The sequence below is a fragment of the Phyllobates terribilis genome, unplaced genomic scaffold, assembly GCF_046119375.1.
Source record: "Phyllobates terribilis strain yellow unplaced genomic scaffold, ASM4611937v1 Scaffold_12__6_contigs__length_324123572, whole genome shotgun sequence".
Taxonomy (NCBI): domain Eukaryota; kingdom Metazoa; phylum Chordata; class Amphibia; order Anura; family Dendrobatidae; genus Phyllobates; species Phyllobates terribilis.
The window spans coordinates 60,762,322-60,783,804 of NW_027362772.1; positions in this window are offsets into that span (position 1 = coordinate 60,762,322).

Genomic DNA, 21,483 nt, shown 5'->3' on the forward strand with positions numbered 1-21,483 from the left:
CTTAATCACGGTGATCTTGTCAGGGTCGGGAGCCACTCCGTCAGCACTCACCACGTGTCCCAGGTACTGTACCTTTGGCTTTTTTACCTTTAGGCCATAGCTTGTGTAACGGGTCTGGGAGGCGGAACCTCTGAGCTACTATACAAGGGGGCGGTCCTTGTAAGGGAGCAGGTGGCGACCAGGGTAGACGGGCAGGCAGTCACAGCAGGTGACTGGGACAGTCTCTGAATGAACGGACAGGAGGTCACGGCAAGTGACCGGGGCAGTCTCTGGATGAACGGGCAGGAGGTCACGGCAAGTGACCGGGGCAGTCTCTGGATGAACGGGCAGGAGGTCACGGCAAGTGACCGGGGCAGTCTCTGGGTAAAGGATTGGTACGACCTGTGGCGGCAGATGATAGACGTGAGCTCCCAGGTGAGCAGGCGAGAGTCTCTGGATAATCGGGTGGTCACAGCATGTGACGACGGAGCCTCCAGGAAGACCAACAGACAGGTAGCAGATGAGCGCTCCCAGGTGAGCGGGCAGGAGTCTCTGGACAGGCGGGTGGTCACAGCACGTGACGGCAGAGCCTCCTGGTAGGCTAGCAGACAGGCAGCAGATGAACGCTCCCAGGTGAGCGGGCAAGCTGGTCCTTAGACAGACTGACAGGAGTTGGAAGGCAGACCGTCGGACCTCAGGCAAGCAGGCAGGTAGAAGATGTGCGCTCCCAGGTGAGCGGGCAGGCTGGTCCTTAGACAGACTGACAGAAGTTGGAAGGCAGACCGTCGGACCTCAGGCTAGCAGTCAGGTAGCAGGATATCAGGCAGGAATTAGACAGCAGACTGGCAGGTATCTGGCAGGTAACTGGCAACGGGACCTGAGGGCTGAAGCAGAGTAGTGAACAGTGCTACAACATTGCTCGGGCACCTCCATTTTGGAGGAGGTGCCTTTTATATGGGAGGTCCTCCGGCAATTGGCCGGGGACTCCTTAGGACGGCGCGCGCGGTCCCTTTAAGAGAGGGGGAGCGCGCGCCCTAAGCACACTGCCGGGGAAGGAGCGCGTGCCGGAAGCAGCGGGGAGAGAAACGCTGGAGGACGCCGCGCCAGGAGCGGGGAGGTGAGAGGGACGGCGTCTCTGCCTAGAACGGGGCAGAGACGCCGATGCTACAGTACCCCCCCCTTTAGGCCCCCCTCTTTTTTTGGTCAGAAAGAAATTTCTCAAGGAGAAGCGGGGCGTTGATGTTCTCCCTGGGTTCCCAAGTTCTCTCCTCAGGACCAAACCCCTTCCAATCTACCAGAAAAAAGGTTTTTCCTCTTACCCTCTTGGAGGCCAGAATACTCTCTACCTCAAAGATGTCATCAGCGGAAACCGGAGCAGGAGGGGCACCTGGATTTTTGGAAAAAAAGTTAAAGACAACGGGTTTGAGGAGAGATACGTGGAAGGAGTTGGGGATCCGTAGGGTGGCCGGGAGTTTTAATTTGTAGGCCACAGGGTTAATTTGCCTGAGGACTTCGAAGGGGCCGATGAATCGAGGACCCAACTTGTAGGAGGGTACTTTGAGCCGCACATGTTTGGATGAGAGCCAAACCTTGTCTCCCGGACGGAATTGGGGCGGATCCAGACGTCTCTTATCAGCATATCTCTTCATCCGCTCAGAGGAGAGAAGAAGAGCGGACCTGGTGCTCTCCCAAATAGTAGAAAATTCGCTGACAAGAGACTCCGCAGCAGGGTTGTCCACAGAAACGGAGACAGGAAGTGGAATCCGGGGATGTTGGCCACCGACTATAAAGAACGGGGATTTGGAAGAGGACTCGCTCTCATGGTTGTTATAAGAGAACTCGGCCCATGGTAGGAGATCCACCCAGTCCGAGTGGTGAGCATCAACGAAGTGCCGGAGGTAGCTGGACAAGATCTGATTGATCCGCTCCACTTGACCATTGGACTGAGGGTGGTAAGCGGAGGAGAAATCCAGGGAAATGTCCAGCAGCTTACATGTGGCTCTCCAGAAGCGAGAGGTGAACTGAACCCCACGATCCGACACGATGTGGAGGGGCAGACCATGGAGACGGAAGATGTGGCGGATAAAGTCTTTAGCCAGCTCGGGTGCAGACGGAAGACCAGGCAGGGGAATGAAGTGGGCCATCTTAGAAAAACGGTCAGCGACAACCCAAATGACAGTACAACCGGCAGAAACTGGAAGGTCGGTGATAAAGTCCATAGCGATGTGTTGCCAAGGAGCAGCAGGTACGGGAAGGGGCAGGAGATGGCCGGCAGGTAGATGTCGGGGAACTTTGTTACGGGCACAGGATGAACAGGCCGCGACGAAGTCTACCACGTCCTTACGCAGGGTAGGCCACCAGTAATGCCGGGTAATAAGTTGGAAGGTCTTCTTTTGGCCAGCATGGCCAGCTAGTTTAGAAGAATGTCCCCAGCGAAGAACCCTCTCCCGATCTGGCACAGCTACGAACGTCTTACCGGGTGGAAGACGAGTCAGATCCAAGGGGGCCACATTCATCACCTTGGAGGAGTCGATGATGTGCGTAGGTTCCTCCTCTTGATCGGAGGACAGGAAGGACCGGGACAAGGCATCAGCTTTGACGTTCTTGTCCGCCGGACGGAAATGAAGAATGAAGTCGAAGCGGGCAAAAAACAACGACCACCGGGCCTGGCGAGGATTGAGTCTCTGGGCATTTTGGAGATATGCCAGGTTTTTGTGATCCGTGTAGATAATTACCGGGTAGAGAGCCCCTTCAAGCAGATAGCGCCACTCTCCCAGTGCCAATTTGATGGCTAGCAATTCCCGGTCTCCAATGGAGTAGTTGCGCTCCGACGAGGAGAAGATTTTGGAGAAGAAGCCGCACGTTACCATTCTCCCGGTAGAAGACTTCTGGGTGAGCACCGCTCCGGCTCCGGAGGAGGAGGCATCAACCTCCAAGTAGAATTGTTTATTACAGTCCGGACGGTGCAGGACGGGAGCAGAGGCGAAGGCTTTCTTTAGGGAAAGGAAGGCCTCCTCGGCTTCAGGCGACCATGTCCTGGGGTTAGCCCCCTTACGGGTAAGTGCAGATATGGGAGCAGTCCGAGACGAGAAGTGTGGGATGAAAAGACGATAATAATTAGCGAAGCCCAGGAATCGCTGTATCGCCTTCAAACCTTCAGGACGAGGCCATTTTAGAACGGAAGAGAGCTTCTCGGGATCCATTTGCAGACCTGTTTGGGAGATGACATAGCCCAAGAACGGAAGGGAGGTCTGATCGAAGAGGCACTTCTCGTATTTGGCGTAAAGGTGGTTCTGCCGAAGCCTAAGCAGGACCTGACGAACATCCCTCCGGTGTGTGGGGAGATCCGGAGAGAAGACCAAGATATCGTCCAGGTATACCACTACGCAGGAGTACAGGAGGTCACGGAAGATGTCGTTGACTAGTTCCTGAAAGACCGCGGGAGCATTACAGAGACCGAAGGGCATCACAAGGTACTCGTAGTGACCGTCCCGGGTATTGAATGCCGTCTTCCACTCGTCTCCTTGACGGATACGGACCAGATTATACGCTCCTCGTAGATCCAGCTTGGAGAAGATCCTGGCGCCCTTGAGACGGTCAAACAATTCGGAGATGAGTGGCAGGGGATATTTGTTTTTTACCGTGATGAGATTGAGTCCTCTGTAGTCAATACAGGGACGTAGCGAGCCGTCTTTCTTTTTGACAAAGAAGAATCCGGCTCCAGCCGGGGAGGTAGATTTTCGGATAAATCCCCTAGCCAGATTCTCTTCAATGTACTCAGACATGGCTCGGGTCTCGGCTGCAGACAACGGGTAGATACGCCCACGGGGAGGAGTGGTGCCAGGTACCAGGTCGATCGGGCAATCGTATGGCCTATGGGGTGGCAACGTCTCAGCTTCCTTCTTACCGAAGACGTCCGCATAGGGCCAGTAGGGAGCCGGGAGACCAGGTAAGTTAGCTGGAGTAGGCTGAGGGCGAAGTGGACGGACCGGGACCAGGCAGGTCCTATGGCAGTCAGGACCCCATCGGAGTACTTCACCGGACCGCCAGTTCAATACGGGTTCATGTGTCTGGAGCCAAGGTAGACCTAGCAACAGGGAGTGAGAAAGTCCGGACAGCACATGGAATGAGATCTCCTCAGAGTGCAGCATTCCCACCTGCAGGGTTATGGGTTCGGTGACGAGCAGGATGGTCTCCGAGAGAAGTCTTCCATCCACGGAGGCGACTGACAATGGTTCAGCCAGGGACTTGGTGGGAATATGGTATCTCTCTACCAGAGACTGGGAGATGAGGTTTCCAGCAGCTCCAGAATCCAGATGGGTGAGTTCAAAGAGACGGTTTTCTCCCCAAGCAATAGAGACCGGTAAGGTCAGAGACGGAGAGGGCTTACTTTTGTCTAGGACGACCTCTCCGAGTGGTCCTAGACACTGGCGTTTCCCGGCTTTTCCGGGCAGGAACGGATGAAGTGCTTCATACTGCCACAATAGAAACAGCTTCCCTCGGCTCGGCGAGATTCTTGGCGAGAACCGACCATCTTGGTCTGGTCGACCTGCATAGGCTCAGAAGAGTGTAGCTGAGGAGAGATGGAGGGAGTGACGGGTTTCTGAAAAGTAGGAGCTAGACGTGGAAACCACCTCTCACGGGTGACCTCTTTGGCACGCTCCTGGAACCGCAGGTCAATCCGGGTGGCAAGAGTTATTAGGTCATCGAGAGTGGTAGGAATGTCCCGACCGGCAAGTTCATCTTTAATACGGCCGGACAGACCCTCCCAAAAGACGGAAACCAGAGCGTCATTATCCCAGGCCAGCTCCGAGGCAAGGGTACGGAACCGTATGGCATATTGGCCCACGGTGAGACTTCCCTGACGGAGGCGTAGCAGAGATGATGCGGATGAGGTCTTCCGTCCGGGTTCGTCGAAGACTTTCCGGAAAGCCGTGAGAAAGGCAGGCAAGTCGGACACCAGGGGGTCTCCTCTCTCCCATAGAGGATTTAGCCAGGCCAGGGCCTCTCCGGTGAGATGGGACATGATGAAGGCAATTTTGGCCCGGTCGGAGTTAAACTGGTGAGACAGGAGTTCAAAGTGCAGGGTGCACTGATTTATGAAGCCCCGAGCCTGGGCGGAGTCGCCTCCGAAACGAGGAGGTGCAGAAAGCCGGGGTCCGGGGTAGGATACCATGTTATTAGTGGGCAGTGGAGCTGCCGGATTGCGAGTCATGGCACTGGCGGTGGTTGCAGGCAGAGCAGTCAGAGTGTCCAGGCGAGAATTGACATTCCGCAGGTGACCCAGGATGGACTCCTGTTGGGACCTCTGACGGGACAGTTCATGACACAGGTCTGAGAGCGAGGGAGCTTGGGTGCCACCGGGTTCCATGGCCCGAGCAAACTGTAACGGGTCTGGGAGGCGGAACCTCTGAGCTACTATACAAGGGGGCGGTCCTTGTAAGGGAGCGGGTGGCGACCAGGGTAGACGGGCAGGCAGTCACAGCAGGTGACTGGGACAGTCTCTGAATGAACGGACAGGAGGTCATGGCAAATGACCGGGGCAGTCTCTGGATGAACGGGCAGGAGGTCACGGCAAGTGACCGGGGCAGTCTCTGGATGAACGGGCAGGAGGTCACGGCAAGTGACCGGGGCAGTCTCTGGGTAAAGGATTGGTACGACCTGTGGCGGCAGATGATAGACGTGAGCTCCCAGGTGAGCAGGCGAGAGTCTCTGGATAATCGGGTGGTCACAGCATGTGACGGCGGAGCCTCCAGGAAGACCAACAGACAGGTAGCAGATGAGCGCTCCCAGGTGAGCGGGCAGGAGTCTCTGGACAGGCGGGTGGTCACAGCACGTGACGGCAGAGCCTCCTGGTAGGCTAGCAGACAGGCAGCAGATGAGCGCTCCCAGGTGAGCGGGCAAGCTGGTCCTTAGACAGACTGACAGGAGTTGGAAGGCAGACCGTCGGACCTCAGGCAAGCAGGCAGGTAGAAGATGTGCGCTCCCAGGTGAGCGGGCAGGCTGGTCCTTAGACTGACAGAAGTTGGAAGGCAGACCGTCGGACCTCAGGCTAGCAGTCAGGTAGCAGGATATCAGGCAGGAATTAGACAGCAGACTGGCAGGTATCTGGCAGGTAACTGGCAACGGGACCTGAGGGCTGAAGCAGAGTAGTGAACAGTGCTACAACATTGCTCGGGCACCTCCATTTTGGAGGAGGTGCCTTTTATATGGGAGGTCCTCCGGCAATTGGCCGGGGACTCCTTAGGACGGCGCGCGCGGTCCCTTTAAGAGAGGGGGAGCGCGCGCGCCCTAAGCACACTGCCGGGGAAGGAGCGCGTGCCGGAAGCAGCGGGAAGAGAAGCGCTGGAGGACGCCGCGCCAGGAGCGGGGAGGTGAGAGGGACGGCGTCTCTGCCTAGAACGGGGCAGAGACGCCGATGCTACAGCTTGCCAGGGCTTCAAACACTTCTGCCAGGTGTTCCAGATGGTCCTCATAGGTCTTAGAATAGATGATAACATAGTCCAGGTATAATAGGACCGTCTCGAAGTTCCGGTGTCCCAGACAGCATTCCATCAACCGTTGGAATGTTCCTGGTGCGTTGCAGAGCCCGAACGGCATACAGTTAAATTCGCTGAGTCCCATCGGGGTGGTGAATGCGGTCTTCTCCCGGTCCGCCTCTGCTACAGGAACCTGCCAGTACCCGCTAGTGAGATCCAAAGTAGAGAAGAAGTTAGCAGATTTTAATGCAGCTAAGGACTCTTCTATCCTTGGTAACGGGTACGCATCTTTGTGTGTGATACGGTTGACCTTCCTGTAGTCTACACACATTCTCATGGTGTTGTCTTTCTTTTTCACTAAGACTAGTGGAGCTGCCCAGGGGCTACAGCTGTCCCTAATTACCCCAGCCTCCTTCACGTCTTTTAGCATCCCCTTGGCGTGTTGATAGTGTGCAGGGGGTACGGGTCGGTATCTCTCCTTTATGGGAGGATGGTCTCCTGTGGGGATGTGATGTTCTACCCCCTTTACTCGCCCGTAGTCCAGCGGGTGTTTACTAAACACTCTCTCATACTCTTGAACCACCCGATAGACTCCCTGTTTTTGGTGTGAGGGAGTGGAGTCAGTAACCAAATGCAGTTGCTGTTATGTTCTGCTACCAGAGCTAAGGAAAGAGAGGAGATCTGTCCCTACGATAGAACTCAGCTTTATCCCTACGATGTAACAGGGGACCTGATCCTGCGATCAGACCTGCTAAAGTCCTAAGCTAGTCTGTACGGAGACCTATAGATGTGGGAAGGAATCCCTACAAGTACTAAGGACTGGGAGGAAAATGGGACACCTCCTAACAGAAATAGTAGCAGAAAGACAAACAAACAAAATATATAGAACACTGAGGTCCGTAGACCAAGCAAACTAACAGAGTTAGATACAGAGCACAGGCTAGCTAGAAAGTAGTTATACAATGAAGTCCAGCAAAGCCAGAAGGGCGGAGCAGGATTAAATAGGCCAACAAGGTCATGTGACCAGCAAAGGAAAAAAACTAAGAGCAAGGTTCTAACAGTACCCCCCCTTCTAAGAGGATCCTCCGGATCCCCTAGGACCAGGCTTATCAGGAAATCTCCTGTGAAACGCTCTGATAAGTCTGGACGCGGAAACATCATCTGACCTCACCCAAGAGTTATCCTCGGGTCCGAAACCTTTCCAGGCCACAAGATACTGCAAACTACCTCTATACCGTCTAGAGTTAAGGATGCGAGAAATTTCATATTCCCCGTCCTCCACCACCGGAGGAACAGAGGCAGAGGCGTCACCATCCGACACAAAAGCTTTTTTTAACAGAGAGACATGAAATACCGGATTAATTCTCCAGGAGGTAGGAACCTCCAACCTAACAGCAGATTGGTTGATAACCTGAAGCACCTTAAAGGGCCCTACAAACTTGGGACCCAATTTCTTAGAAGGAATCCTCAACCGCAGATTCCTAGAGGACAACCAAACCATGTCACCAACAGCGAACAAAACCTCCTGTCGTTTCCTATCAAAGTAGTCTTTAGATTTTCTGTTGGCCTCCTGAAGATTACCACGCACATCCGTCCAAACTCTCTCCAAATCACCGGAAAAATTCTCCTCCTCAGGCACGGCAGATCCCAACTTGGAGAACGACCCAAACGACGGATGTCTCCCAGAACAACAAAAAAAAGGCGAACAACCAGCAGAAGAAGATATATGATTGTTCAGAGCAAATTCAGCAAGTGGCAGAAACTCAGACCACCCCTCTTGATTGTCTGCCACAAAACAACGCAAGAACTGCTCAACATCCTGGTTTTTCCTTTCTGTCTGGCCATTAGATTCAGGATGATATCCGGACGAGAACGACAAATGAACTCCCAACCTGTCACAAAAGGCACGCCAAAAACGAGCCACGAACTGAGGACCCCTATCAGAAACAATGTCAGTAGGAACGCCATGAAGTCTGACAATTTCCTTGACAAAGGCCTTAGCGAGAGTTTTAGCGCAGGGCAGTTTGACGAAGGGAACCAAGTGACACATCTTGCTAAAATGGTCCACGACCACCCAGATGACAGTAAAACCCTCAGAGGGGGGAAGGTCAGTTATAAAGTCCATAGCCAAATGTGTCCAAGGAGCACTGGGAACCTCCAAAGGACAAAGCAACCCCGCAGCAGGAGTATGTGAGGACTTAGATCTAGCACATATAGTACATTGACGCACCCACTTAATGACTTCCTTCTGCCATCCAGGCCACCAAAAACTGCGACCCACCAGTCTCTTGGTCTCAGAGATTCCGGGATGACCTGCCAACCGAGATTCGTGACACTCAACAAACAAATCTCTCCTAAAGGTCCCAGGCACAAACAACCTCCCATGAGGAGTGTTAGATGGGGCATTCTCCTGTGCTTTAAGAATCTCATCTTCCAAAACGGAGTCCAAAGCAGCTATCACAACACCTTCTTGTAAAATGTTCTCCTCTTTCTCAGCACCGACTATGGGAGAAAAACTGCGAGACAAGGCATCCGCCTTAACATTCTTAGTACCAGGGATGTAAGTAACGGAGAAATTAAACCGCGAGAAAAACAGTGCCCACCTAGCCTGATGGGCATTCAGGCGCTTGGCAGCCTCAAGATAAATCAGATTTTTATGATCCGTAAGAACCTGAACGGGAAATTCCGCACCTTCCAAGAAGTGGCGCCAGTGTTCAAATGCGAGTTTAATAGCCAATAATTCCCGATTACCAATATCGTAATTCAGTTCAGTCTCCGAAAATTTTTTTGAAAAAAAGGCACAGGGATGTAATCCATCCCCGTTATCCTGAGACAATACTGCGCCAACCCCCACAGAGGAAGCATCAACCTCAACCAAAAACGGCTTAGTCACATCAGGCTGCATAAGGATGGGAGCAGAGGTGAACCTCTCCTTGAGATACACAAAAGCTTCAATGGCCTCAGAAGACCACTGAACCGCATCAGCACCTTTCCTGGTGAGATCGGTCAGAGGTTTGACAATACTAGAAAATTTTTTTATGAATTTTCTGTAATAATTGGCGAAACCTAAAAACCTCTGTATCGATTTCAAACCAATAGGCCTAGGCCATTCCTGTACAGCTTGAACTTTAACCGGGTCCATCTCAAAACCTTCGCTGGAGATAATGTAACCCAAAAAACTAATTCTCTGTAGAGCGAACTCACATTTCTCCAGCTTAGCAAAAAGCGAATTGTCCATTAACAACTGTAATACCTCACGTACGCTCCGCCAATGAGACTCCAGATCCGGCGAATAAATCAAAATGTCATCCAAATACACAACCACATTTTTGCCGATCAAAGGTCTAAGGATGTCATTAATAAGATTCTGAAAAAATGCAGGAGCATTAGTAAGACCAAAAGGCATAAACCAGATTCTCAAAATGACCCACAGGAGTGTTAAAAGCAGTCTTCCATTCGTCACCCTCCTTCATGCGCAACAGATTGTATGCCCCCTTAAGGTCAATTTTAGAGAACCACTTGGCCCCCATTAACTGGTTAAACAGATCAGGAATCAATGGCAGTGGGTAAGGATTGCGTACAGTAATTTTGTTAATCTCACGAAAATCCAGACAAGGACGTAAACCGCCGTCCTTTTTTTTTACAAAAAAAAATCCAACCGCCACAGGAGACTTAGAGGGCCTAATGTGACCGGCGGCCAAACTTGTCTGTATGTATTCCTCCAAAGCTTTCCTCTCAGGAATAGTAAGGTTAAATAAATGACTTTTAGGAAGAGTCGCTCCAGGGACAAATTCAATAGAACAATCATAGTCTCTATGGGGAGGCAAAACCTGCGATTCCTTCTCAGAAAAAACTCTCCAAAAATCCTGAATAGGAACAGGCAATTCTCCCCTATCCAAAGCTGCAATACGCCCGTTACAACACTTGTCATAACATTTATGGCTCCAGGATTTAATTTCACTGGTAGACCAATCCAGTACAGGATTGTGAAATTTTAACCAGGGCAATCCCAATATTACTGGAGAAGGCAAGTTATTCAAAACTACCAAATCCAATTTCTCATGGTGAGCACCATTAATAGTGAGAGGAAATTCACAGACCTTGAGAGTAATATTCTTCAAAGGGGAACCATCCACAGAAACAACAGCAATGGGGGATGATAAAGCTTCGGGTTTTAAATTGAGTCTTTCCAAGAATCCCCCATCAATTACATTCAGAGTAGACCCACAATCAACAAACACCCGAAATTCCATTAATTTTTCCTGAGCAATCGTGGAAGCAGCTAAAAATACACCCTTGGAATTTAAACAGGCAATACGGGCATGACTGACCATTTTTTTTTCTTTCTTCATACGAAGCTCACAGCCTTTAATCAAATGACCAGATTTTCCGCAATAGAAACACAAGCCTTCAGAAAATCTGCGATCTTTTTCTTGAGAGCGAGGTGCCACCGATCCAATCTCCATCGGTTCACCACTGTTAGTACACACATTCTCATAACCAGAAACTGACATAGCAGAGGATTTGCTCTAATTAACCCTAGCACGCAGTCTCCTATCCACCCGTATAGCTAATTGCATAGCCTGTTGCAAATCTTCAGGTGTAGGATAAGCAATTAGCAGGTCTTTAACCCTTTCATTGAGCCCAGCAAGAAATAGACTTTTCAGAGCAGAATCGTTCCACCCTGTTTGAGTAGACCAACGACGGAAATGAGTACAATATTTTTCCACATTACCTGATCCCTGTTTCAAACGTCTCAACTCAGTCTCAGCTGATGCGACACGGTCAGGATCATCATATAATAGCCCCAAAGCAGAAAAAAAACTATCCACTGATCTGAAGCATGTATCACTAGGTTGCAAAGAAAAGGCCCACTCCTGAGGCTCTTTGCGCAAAAGTGACATTATGAACCCTATGCGCTGGGATTCATCCCCAGAGGACTTGGGTCTCAAACGAAAATACAATAAGCAAGCATTTTTAAATGAAAAAAATTCTCGGTGTTCACCAAAAAATAAATCCGGTAAACATACCTTAGGCTCCAAGAAATGTGCTCCAGGACAGTTACTCACGTGCTGACGGAGCTCGGCCACCTCCAGAGAGAGTCCCTGCAGGCGATGAGCCAAATCCTGAACCGACACCATCATGGAACAGAAAAATCTTTCCTTAGAGAATTTGCAGGCTGGACTTACTGTTATGTTCTGCTACCAGAGCTAAGGAAAGAGAGGAGATCTGTCCCTACGATAGAACTCAGCTTTATCCCTACGATGTAACAGGGGACCTGATCCTGCGATCAGACCTGCTAAAGTCCTAAGCTAGTCTGTACGGAGACCTATAGATGTGGGGCAGGAATCCCTACAAGTACTAAGGACTGGGAGGAAAATGGGACACCTCCTAACAGAAATAGTAGCAGAAAGACAAACAAACAAAATATATAGAACACTGAGGTCCGTAGACCAAGCAAACTAACAGAGTTAGATACAGAGCACAGGCTAGCTAGAAAGTAGTTATACAATGAAGTCCAGCAAAGCCAGAAGGGCGGAGCAGGATTAAATAGGCCAACAAGGTCATGTGACCAGCAAAGGAAAAAACCTAAGAGCAAGGTTCTAACAGTTGCTGACACCAGTCCTCCAGTGGTTTCTTACAGCCGTTACCTTCCTCTGGTTGAGATGGAGGCAAGGGTTCCATGGCCTGTACCGAGTTCTGGTTGATGGTGAACAATTTGGCTAGCGTGGCATACCGGGGCAGGTATACTTCTCTCTCCCCGATATTTATGATGCGGACTGGTACCCTCCCGTGGCGTACATCGACCACCCCACGTGCTGTCAAAATGGTGGGCCTACTGTCTGAGTAGACGGGTTCTACCATTGCTTGGTAGTCTCTACCTCTTAGACCAACCTGTTGCAAAATAAGAATCACCTCTGCAAGACAGTTTTCGATTACATTAGTACCTAGGGTTATTTTTGGGTGACTCGCGTGACGGTCAATATCCACAATGATCAGTCCTTGTGCAGGCAGTTCAACTTTACCGACCTTGATGGTCACCTCCTTAAATCCTATCTGTGGCACGGGCTGACCATTGCTGGCGATAATGCTCAGGTCGTCGTCTGGGTAGCGGGTTATGTCCGAGTCATTCCAGTACCGCTTGAAGAGCACGTACGGGATGGTGGTGACCTGTGACCCAGTGTCTAGTAGGGCACTCATAGGAATGCCATCCAGTACCACAGGCAAGACCGGACGTCCCCCTACGTATTTATCATGCCAGTTCGATGGGCCTGATGATCTTATGCCTGGGGGTTGGCCCTCTACCCCAGGTTGTGCCCGTTTAAATGACAGTACCTTGCCATATGTCCGGGTTGATTGCAGCGGTGGCAGATGGGTCGTCCGTCCTCGTTGTATCTGTCGCTGGGTCTTCCTCTGGCCGGTGGGGTCCTCCTCAGTCGGCGCCACGGGACGTCCTCTGGTCCGGATGCCAGCTGGATCTTTCCTGGAGAAGAGACCTGTAAAGACTGCACAGTTAGCGCGGCAACACTCTTAGTCAGCTCTTGGACCTGATGGTGCAGGTCTGTAGCCAGGTTATTGTTCAAAGCCTGCGCATCAGCTCCCACAGGCCCTGCAGACAAGGGTCACAGCGCCACCTGGTGCCGGTTCTCGGAGCACCCGGATGGCTCTGTCCTTGAACTGTGCAAAGTCCAGGTCAGGGTCCTGTAAGGCCATTGCCCGCAACTGGGTTCGGTGGGCATTGCACAGTAGACCCTCAATAAATTGTTCGGTCAACAGCTTGTCTTCATTCCCCACGCTGTCAGGGTCTGCCTGCTTAATGGCTCTCAGGGCCTCTTGAAGGTTTAGAGCATAGTCTCTTATACTTTCATGTGTCCGCTGTTTGCACCCGTAAAATCTGAGCTTTATTTCGGCTGAGGTGCGGGTATCAAATGTGTCTTTCAGCCGGGCTAGTATTTCTCTGACAGTCTTCTTCCCAGGTGACCAGGACTTTACCTCCCTTTGGGCTACCCCAATTAACTGGGCCACCAGGATGCTCACTTTTTGCTCTTCTGTGAGGGGGTATACCTGGAAGAGGCTATCCAGTCTTTCCCTAAAGTCACTTAGAGTATGTGACTCCCCTGAGTACTGGGGTAGTCAGGTTGCCCCCGGGATATAGGGCATGGTGAATGGCATGACCGCTGCAGCGGTTGCGCTGGCGGTGGCTGTGGCAGTGGAGCTCCCCTCGGTATCCGACATCCTCCTCCCCCCTAGTGGACTGTGGCCTACCTTGCGATGCTCTTCTTCCATAGGCCGCGGCTCCGCAGTCAGTCGTCAGGGTAGAGGACCTGGCGTCGCGCTCCGATGACGTCAGCGTCGCTCTTCCTCCCTTCCAGAAACTTGCGCAGCGTCAGTGCGTGGGGCGGAGCTTCGGATCTCGCGCGCTTTCGGCGTCCACGCCCCTCTTCTTCCCGCGCGACGTCCTGAAGATGGCGTCCGATGGCGGGAAGCAGCTGCGGATGGCGGGAAGACAGCGGGAAACGACCCAAGATGGCGTCCGATGGCGGGAAACGACTCCAGACGGCGGGAAACTTCACCACAGGTAAGTACAAAAGTCTTTTTTCAGGCACGCAGTATCCGGTGGTTGCGGGCACGAAATCCTGCCGACTACGCCAAAGTTGACGCGCCCCCTGGGCCAGTGTTGTGCAGGGGATACCCGGAGCCGGACCGCTGGGGGTTGTAGTCTCAGTGTGGCGGTGACCCAGTCCATGCCCAGGGTGGTCAAACCAGTGGCAGTCTTAGGTAATAACAATGTCCGACTACGCCACCCGTGGATTGCGGTCAGTGGGGACCGCCGCTGCGCTGCAGACCGCTGAGGCTGATGTTGTTTGCGAAGCCGAGTATGGGATAACTCCCCACGGGAGAAGTATTGCCTCAGGGCAGCTAATGTGAGAGATGATGGGAGCGATGGTGTGAGCGTCCCAGTACTGATGGTGCTGGTGCGGCGATGAAACACAGAGACGTGTGGTGCAGTTCAGGGTCTTTACTGATGGTATGAAGCAGACCCTCCCGGGAGTACTGGTTAGCAGTAGGGGCCTGGTCAGTCTGTGAGCAAGCAGGATCTCCCCCTGGCCAGGTGGAGTTGTAGGCCTCCCCGTCTATCTGCACTCTTTCCTGGCTACCTTGCTCTATGCAGGTACAAGTAGCCCACGTCCCTGAGTATACCGTGTGGTGCTCACCCGTATGACCGGTGACTTGGGGCCTTCTGTTAGCCTCCGCTTCACAATGGCGTTGCTGGTCCCTTGCTTGTGACCGTGCCTCCGGGCTTCTATGGCCAGAGGACATGGAATCCCCTGCCGGTTGGATTCTGCTGCTGGACCTGGATGTCCCCACAGCCTCGGACTCCGTGTCTGCTCAGCTCCAGCCCCTGGTATTCAGCTACTGTTCCTACAGAGCTCCTGGTTCTTACTTTCCCTCTCCAGGCTCTGACTCCCCTAATCCCGCCCCAGACCCAGTTTATAAGGGAAGATTCCTCCCCTCCCAGGTCTGGGCGGGCAGTGTTGCATGCTCAGGGCTCCTGACCAGAGAAACCTCCCACTTGCTCTCAGACATAATATTTCTATTACTGTGGCAACCAGACCCCTGTGGTGCCACATATATACTGTATGAAGCAATATATGGGGCCCATTATATACTGTATGGAGCAATATAAGGAACCTATTATATACTGTATGGGGCCTTTATACTGCATAGAGCAATATATGGGGCCTATTATATACTATATGGGGCCATTATAGTGTATGGAGCAATAAATGGGGCCCAGTATATACTGTATGGAGCAATAATGGGGCCCATTATATACTATATATGTTTTTGTTAGCCAAGTTGGGACCATCCGGTCACCTGGAACCCATGGATAAACCCGGAGAAATAAAGGTTGGAATCACCTGTTCACTTGGTTCAATAAAGTATTGCTACACTGTTTAACCCTAACCCTGTGTTTTCCTAGTAGTATTATGCCCATGGAAGACCCCGTGTCTTCACAATAGTCCCAACAGCTTTCTATAAACAGTATGATGAACCCAACATTGTATGATGGCCCCTTCAGCAGTCCTCACATAGTATAAAGCCACCCATACTATATTATCCCCCAACAGCTTATTGTACACAATATAATGCCCCCAACATTGGCCCGCACAGTAGCCCCCACGTTGCATGATATCCTTCAGTAGTCCCCACAGTATATGATGGCCCGTACAGCTTCCTATAAACAGTATGATGAACCCAACATTGTATGATGGCCCCCACAGTAGCACACACATTGTATGATACCCCCTCAGTAGTCCCCAACTGTATAATAGAACCCACAGCCTTTTATAAACAGTATGATGCACCCAACATTGTATGATGACCCCCACATTAGTCCCTAAATTATATTATACACCCCCCAGTTATTATGGCCTTGTATGATGGCATTGTATGATGGCCCCCACATTAGTTCCCACACTGTATGATACCACCACATGAGTCCTCACACAATATAAAGCTCTCATACCATATGTTCCCCCCACAGCTTACTGTCCACAGTATAATGCCCCCCATATTGTATGATACTCCACACTAGTCCCCACACTGTATGATGCCACCACAGTCAGTCCAATTATAAGTATTAATAAAAAAACCATAAACATAATATACTTACCTAACACTGAATCCTAGTGAGTCCGCCGGCAGACAGTAGCTAGTCACAGGTAGACCAACATGGTGATCTCATCATGCAGAGGCACGCACGGGACATCAGAGTCACAGAGTGATGACTTCATCATGTCGCTCTATCCCCCTTATCCCTGCTATGGGGGTCTTTAATGCTTCTGGGGGAGCAGTAAGATAAGTATATTTTTTAAATTTTTATTTTTAACCTTTTGATGATTCTTTACAGTGTAGTAAAATAGAGGCCGGCTGTATCTGCACAGAAGTGAATTACAAAATAATACACATTTTAGTGAGTGAGGATTCTTTTACAGTTTGAGAAGATTAAATTCTCTCATCTCTTTTTTTAGAACGGAAATATTTTACTCTATGCTGAAATCTTTGTGAGATATTCTACCCATCCACAATTACATTAGGTCATCATGATATTAATAAAAATACCAAAAAGCAGTTCTGTATATGAGAAGAATCTAACCAGAATCAACATAGATGTTCAATATATTTATTTGTGCATATAAGTTGTTAATTATATGCAAAGATGAAAAAAGAAAGTCTGTAGATACAGTCACTTTCTATAGAAAGGAGCAGATGATGATTCCGCTCTTCAGGCCTTTGGTTGCACTTGAGCTGCTTTTGGACATCCAGGTCTGGATCACACATGACGGAGAGGAGAAGAGGAGGAATGTGTGACGTGTGATCTGTGAAGTTGGAGTTTTCCTGGATTCCTAGAGCACCGCGATCAACCATATGGCCTTCTGTCTGACCATGGCTAGGTAGTAGAAGGAGCAGCCGCTACCTTCTGTCTGTCCATGGCCTGGTAGTAGAAGGAGCAGCCGCATCCTTCTGTCGCTACATGGCCAAGTGTGAGAGGGAGCAGCCGCTTCCACCTCTCTTTACTTGGCCAATTTTAAGAAGGAGCAGCCGCTGCCTTCTTTTTTTCCACATCTGGTGGAGAAGGAGCAGCCGCTGCCTTCTCTATGTCCATATCCGGTGGAGAAGGAGCAGCCACTGCCTTCTCTTTGTCCATATTCGGTAGTCGTCTTCTTACCACCACATTGTAGATGAGTCGTCCAGATGGTAACATAGCAAGTATGGCTGAAAGAAGTCCTTCAATTTCAGCCTTCAATTACTTGCTGTTTTGATCCAGAGGAAGGCGAAAAATAACCCTGAGGACTAGTTGTTGTATAATCCTCATATCAGGGGAAAAAAATTCCTTCCTGACCCCAAATATGGCGATCGGACTAAATCCCTGGATGTTTGGTGCTCGAATCTACGTGGCTGTTATGTGGTGGAAGCTCGGTAGGTTTGTCAAAGTCCGGTAAATGAGAAAGTCCAGTTTAGTTGTCTCTTCCGAGTAATGGAAAGCTTCATTCCTAGATGTTACTGGAATGGGGCTGATTTATATCAGCCTAATCCTCCTGTAAGAAGAGAAATATATTCACAATAAAGAAAGAGAAGCGATTCTGCACTATCATAAAGTCTGGGAGGAGATTACAATGTTGAAGGTTGCACATTTAAAAAAGGGTTCATGAACCACACGGGAGGTCAGCTAAATACACGCCAGACTGGGAAGCAATTGCAGTCAAAAAGAGAGAAAAGCGGCATTCTCTCCTTGCCGATATGTTTTACAGCAGATTAATAAAGAAGTAATGGTGAGTGCCACTTTGGGGTGAGTGCCGCTTTTCTCCATCTTAAGATGATAAATATACATGTCTGAGAATCGTCTCCTCACATATATAATGTATACTGGGGGATATAATGATAAGGTGTATAGTGGATATGTGTGTTACTGGGCACAGATAACACTATGGATGTCCCTATGTGCTATACTTACATTTTCATCAAATTTGAATGGTGGGTCGGCTTCGCCGGACTCCACGTCGCTCCAGTTTATGGAGAGGAAGAATGGGCGCTCTCGGATGAAGGATGATATAGCATACCGGGCAGATGGAGTTTTGCAGAGAAGCTGGAAAATTAGAGAGACCATTAATCATTATATTATATATTATTATTGATACGTTATTACACAATGTCCATGGACTGTCCGCATCTTATCTTCTAGCTTTCTTTATAGTCCCTCATTTTCCTTCTTCTTCTGATCCTACTTACGCCTTCTAAGATGTCAAGTGCATCGCTGGGCATCCAGTCTGGAAAATCTGGGACGTCCACCTGCAGAGACCAGTGGTATTGATCCAGCAAACCACTGCTATAGAACGGCTTTTTCCCCACAATCATCATGTACAGGATGACACCAAATGAAAAGGAATCTGCCTTATGATTGAAGCTTTCTTCATCCATTATCTGTGGAAACATAAGATAGGAGATTACTATATCGGGGAGGGGATTTACACACAGAGGCCATGAGGACCGGTCTGTGATTAGATATGAGCAGGATCCTCAGATTAATACTCAGTCCTACTATCGGTATCAATCACACAGGGATGTTCCTTACCTCCGGTGCGATGTAACCATTCGTGCCAACAGTATCCTCCAATAGGACCTCATCGACCACATTCACGGCTGATAAGCCAAAGTCCGCGATCTTTATGTGTCCGGTGTCATGGATGAGGATGTTCTGAGGCTTCAGGTCACTGCAGGGAAAAATGATCAGACATGATTGTGAGGATAATTCATGAACAGAACTTTCTACAATAGATATGTAAGGAGACAACAGAGATTTATGAAGATGAACTGATTACCAATGTATCACGCCGTGTTCATGGAGGAACTGGAGTCCGCAAACCATTTCTGCCGCAAAGAGTCTGTGGAGTAGAAAGTAGAGGATGGATCAGTGGTTACATACACTCTAGGACCACAATGTATGGGCAGTAGAATATTATGATTCAGTCTAAGACATTTACCTTGATGTTTCCATATCAAATTTCATCGATTTTGCCATGTGGACAGACAGATCTCCTCCGGCAATATACTCCATGGCTATTATATATTCTGTTGGTACCTCCATAAACCCCCGCAGAGATGTTATGAAGCGGCAGTCGGTGGCCATACTCAGGACCTTTAACTCTTTAGAGATTGTGTCTTCATCACAATAATTCCTGTCTATGGCTTTAATAGCCAGAAGTTCTTCGCTGAACATATCTGATGCCAAGAGGACCTGGAGAAAAATCACAGGAGATCAGACCAAAATCCCATCTATTATAGGGATCTGTATAATGGATCACTGGTTTATCCCAATCACCATTACATATTAACATCCTGTAATGAATATGTATATCCTCCTGTGTATCTGGTGCAGGATACATTGGGGAGCACGGAGGAGGAGAAATTCACACTTACCTTTCCGAAATTTCCCTCTCCAACAACTTTGAGGATTTCAAGGTGGCGAAAGTTAATAGGATTTTCTATGTTAACCAATTCTCTCTGGGTTAAAGTAACGGGTCTGGCATCAGCAAGGTCTTGTGCTGGCATGTTCCCTACGTCAGAGGGCATCATAAGGCTTCCACCTGCTGAGATGATACAAGATTTGTTAATCTCTTTGAGAACACATAATGGAAATGTTTGTCATGTTGTGCGGTAAATGTATGGAGCGGATTCAGGAGCTGAGCCTGCATTTTACCAGGCTGATACCGACCGTATTGCATAGCTGCCACCTGCCTATAACAGCAGCAACTGGAGCACACGCTGATTACTGCAGTTTAACCATTTCAATGCTGACAGCGGTATTTAAATGAAGTGATTGCCGATTTATGCGCATCAGCACCCATTAGCCCCTACCAGGACACAATTGCAAGGGGTTAATTGGTTATAATGACTATCTGGGCCTGCTGAAAAACCTCGTGTTTCGCTTTCGTCCTCCTGTTCAGACCAGCCTGGTTTAATTTCTTATGACAACGTTAATAAAGCCATATACAGCGATACAGTTCCATCACTGTATATAGTGCAAGCGATCAGAAAATCACAGGTTCATGTCTTTTAAAGAGACTAAAAAATGAAATAAAAAATAATAAAAAAATAAAATAATAATTTGAAAAACATAATATAATTAGAATCACCCAACTTTCTTAATTAATAATAATAATTAAAAAAATGAAAAATAAGCATAACTGGGATTACTATGTTAGTATAAGAGGGATATACAAAAATATAAAAATAATCCCAAACAGTAAATATTAAAATGATAAAAAAATTGAAACATCAAAATTGGGTTTTTTAGAGGCGCCATATTTATCTAGAAATTGCAATAGAAAGATATCACCATGTCCTTTCTACCCAAGAAAGATCTAATAAAAGCTACAGCTTCCTCCACAATAAAGAAGCCCTTACACTGCGCCATCCAGGTATCAAAATCACAAAGTTACAATGTCTCAGAATATGGAGACTCAAATCAATGTTTTTTCTAATAAATTTCTAATTTTCACCACTTAAGTAAAAAGAAAACCTCTGCATGTTCAGCATTAGCACAATGGTCTCTGACATGGAGAATCACTTGATGGGGTCATTCTGACCACACAATGGACACAATAAAAAAAACAATGTCGGAATCCCCCTTTTTTCCCCACAATTTTACCACACTTTGATTTTTTTCCCTGTTTTCTAAAACATTGAATGACAAAATAAATTGTGTTGTTCACAACCACAACTCGGCCCACTAAAAAAAAATAAGCCCACGTGTGGCTGTACTGGAAGACAAAGGGAAAAAAGTTATAGCTTTTGGAAGATGGGAGGAGAAAAATGAAAGATTGCCCGGTCAAGGAGGGGTTAATAGATATAGCGCCAGCGCATATATTATAATTTTAAACAGAACTATGTAAATGAGCAGGAAATGTCTAATATTTGGTCTCTCGTTTATCAAAACTGTCTAATAGCAAAAATGTCCCTGTTGCCCATAGCAACGATTCACAGCACAGATTCCATTTCTTAACATTCTATAGAACACTGAAAGGTGACTGGTTGCTACGGGCGACAAGGACAGTTCTTCCATTAGTCAGCATTGATAATTGAGGCCTGTACTTAATATTAGGAGTATAATCCCCCTCACCCCCAGTTTTATTATAGTTTAGTTTATAGTTTATAAGGCCGAAAAAAGACAAGCGTCCATCCAGTTCAGCCTATTTCTTGTGCACTGCAGCTATTCCGCAGCGCTGATCCAGGGGAAGGCAACAAAAAACCATGCGGTATAGGCCAATTTACATTATACTGAGTAAGATTATTTCTTACCTGGTTCATCTTTATCCATTGATCTTTCTGGTGAAGAAACACTCAGATGGAACAGAAAATCCGGGATGGAGATGGTTTTGGTTGATGAGTGGGATCTCCATAGGGCACCATTCCCATTAATGATGGGTTTGGCATAGGTCAGATGCCTCCTGCATTGGAC